We start from the raw sequence: 3321 nt of genomic DNA on the forward strand, positions 1-3321 counted from the left end.
AGCGGGAGAGTTTTACCTGAAGATGCCTCAGGGTTTATAGTTGATTCTTTACGACTACTTCAACATTTCATTTTTTACGTGAGTTTTTTTTTTCTATTTTATCAAATTTTTCAGTCCACCCTCTCATCCATAGAGATCCAGAGTATATGTGAAAGATATAAACTCAGGGTACAATCAGCCACTCGGAACTTGCCTAGAATCATGGGGGTAACAGCTGATGCTTGTTTTTGTTGTTAAGAATTGGAACGCTGCTTAAAAAATGCAGCCCAGGGCTTCGCTGGTGGCGCAGTGGTTGAGAGTCCGCCTGCCGATGCAGGGAACGCGGGTTCGTGCCCCGGTCCGGGAAGATCCCACACGCCGCAGAGCGGCTGGGCCCATGAGCCATGGCCGCTGAGCCTGTGCGTCCGGAGCCTGTGCTCCGCAACGGGAGAGGCCACAGCAGCGAGAGGCCCGCGTACTGCAAAAAAAAAAAAAAAAAAAAAAAAAAAATTGCAGCCCAACACCATCATTTTACAAACAGGTAAACTGAGGTCCAGGCAAGTCAGTGACTACTTCTGAGAGTCAGTAAGTGACAAAGCCAGACTAGGGTTTATGTCTCTTGAAACTTATAGAGTATGAGTTTCTAAATAAATGCAATTACATTATGGACTTGACTCTTGTCCACATACTTTGGACACACACACACACACACAAGTCATCACATTACCCTGTTGTAGACCATTGGAGACAACAGACAAAAGTAATTTCCAGGGCTTCCCTGGTGGCACAGTGGTTAAGAATCCGCCTTCCAATGCAAGGGGCATGGGCTCGAGCCCTGGTCTGGGAAGATCTCACATGCCACGGAGCAACTAAGCCCATGTGCCACAACTACTGAGCCTGTGCTCTAGAGCCCGCGAGCCACCACTACTGAGCCTGCGTGCCATAACTACTGAAGTTCGCGTGTCCAGAGCCCGTGCTCTGCAACAAGAGAAGCCACCGCAATGAGAAGCCCGCACACCGCAACGAAGAGTAGCCCGCACTCGCCACAGCTAGAGAAAGCCTGCACACAGCAACAAAGACCCAATGCAAGTAAAAATAAATGATAGATAAATAAATTTTTTAACATCTTTATTGGAGTATACTTGCTTTACAATGGTGTGTTAGTTTCTGCTTTATAACAAAGTGAATCAGTTATACATATACATAAGTTCCCATATCTCTTCCCTCTTGCATCTCCCTCCCTCCCATCCTCCCTATCCCACCCCTCTAGGTGATCACAAAGAACCGAGCTGATCTCCCTGTGCTATGCGGCTGCTTCCCACTAGCTCTCTATTTTACGTTTGGTAGTGTATATATGTCCATGCCACTCTCTCACTTTGTCCCAGCTTACCCTTCACCCTCCCCATATCCTCAAGTCCATGCTCTAGTAGGTCTGTGTCTTTATTCCCGTCTTACCCTTAGGTTCTTCATGACCTTTTTTTTTCTTCTTAAATTCCATATATATGTGTTAGTATATGGTATTTTTCTCTCTCTGACTTACTTCACTCTGTATGACAGACTCTAGGTCCATCCACCTGACTACAAACAGCTCCATTTCGTTTCTTTTTATGGCCGAGTAATATTCCATTGTATATATGTGCCACATCTTCTTTATCTATTCATCTGTTGATGGACACTTAGGTTGCTTCCATGTCCTGGCTAAAATAAATTTTTTTAAAAAAAGATTGTATAGAAGTAATCTCCAAAAGGATACGACATGTGAGGCTGATAACACAATGAGCCTGGAGGTGGGGCATGCTGGTCGCATGCCTTCTGCCCACTCACCAGCAGTACCTACGTTCCTCTGTCTTGCTCCTTCCTCACCATCTTTGACGGCTCGGGAACACCTGGTAATGCGGTCACGGCCCTTCTTTGAGCCCCGCTTTCTTTCTGAGGCATCCCAACCCTCTGGCACCTCTTGGACAGTGTTCCCCGTGTTTCCTCTTTTCTCCTTTCATGGACCTGTCAGTTAGACCGCTGTTTAAACACCACCCCCCTGTGGCCAGTGTTTCCGAGGTGCGTCCTTCAGCCCAGCCCAGTGCCCTCCAGGAGGCCACCTGGCCGCTCTCAGCGGCACTCTTGACTCTGGGGCTTTGCTCACCTGCCTCGCCGACCTTGAACGCTCTCCTGCCCTCAGCCCCTACCCATCGAGCTTGTCTGGGCTATGCTCGTGGCCAATGAACACACACTTTCTGACCTCGGTCTTTTGTATGAGCATCTCCCCCTGCTGGACCTCAAGCCTCCCAGTGTCTACTACGTAATACTAGTGGGTGCCTAATGGAGGTTTGTTGAGTGAAGAAAATGTAGCAATAATTCAAAGAAGGATGAACCCATCCTTGGCCTGTCCACGAGCTTCCAGCCAAAGCCTGGCCCTTCCTCAGTCGTTCGTTCACTCACTCACTCAGTACCACCCGAGCCCCAGATGCCCCGGATGCCAAGCTGAGCCAGTCCACACGCTGTCCTTCCTTCCTGCAGCTTCAGCCAAGTGAGAAGACAGGTGTTAATCAAATAAATAAACATTTTGGCTGCTGTGAGTAGACCCGTGAGGCCTCTCAGATGCCACCTGCCCCCACTGGGATTCGCCCAGGACCCCCAGCTCCGGGACTGGCCACGCTCTGCACACCCCGCCGTCCAGGCAGGGCCATCCTGTCCGTGTGGCACCCTCTTGCCCCACCCGTCCGTCAGACAGCTCAGGTGCTGTGCTTCCCCTCCGTCCTCCGGCCGGTCTCCTCAAGGCCACAAACACACACAGCCGCTCCCCCTCACATCCTGCCTGCCTTTCACGGCTCCCAACTTCCAGTCCTTTCTGCCGGCGCCAGACCCTCCCCTCCGCCCAGGACCGACCCCCTCCATCCCACAGCCCAGCTCCTTCTGAGGGCTCCCAAGTTCACGGTCTGAACGGACCACGACTATAGTCTTCTTAACACCACTGAGGCTTTACGTTCTCGAAATCTCATAGCACCGTTTCCCCTTTTCTGCCAGTCTTGCTGGCCACCTTGCGCTGTGTCTGTTTGCAGGAAGCCTGACCCCTTTGCATTCCCCCAATGCGGAGCTCAAGTCATTTCACAGCGAGTCAAAGCTCAGTGAGCATCTCTGCAGAAGGCCCTCGACGAGGGCTGGATAGCACGGACCACCCGCCGACCTGCAGCGCTGCGGCTCTGTACATAAGCCACGTGGGCCCTGCCTGCAGATCGGGCTGACCACGGCCTGGTTTGGAGCTGGGCTGTGGGTGCTCGCTCAGCTCAGAGCATCTGAACCTGAGGTGCCCTGCCTTATGCAGGAATCCCTCAGACCTTGGCCCCG

Source organism: Delphinus delphis, chromosome 14 (genome assembly GCF_949987515.2).
Source record: "Delphinus delphis chromosome 14, mDelDel1.2, whole genome shotgun sequence".
NCBI classification, from domain to species: Eukaryota; Metazoa; Chordata; class Mammalia; order Artiodactyla; family Delphinidae; genus Delphinus; species Delphinus delphis.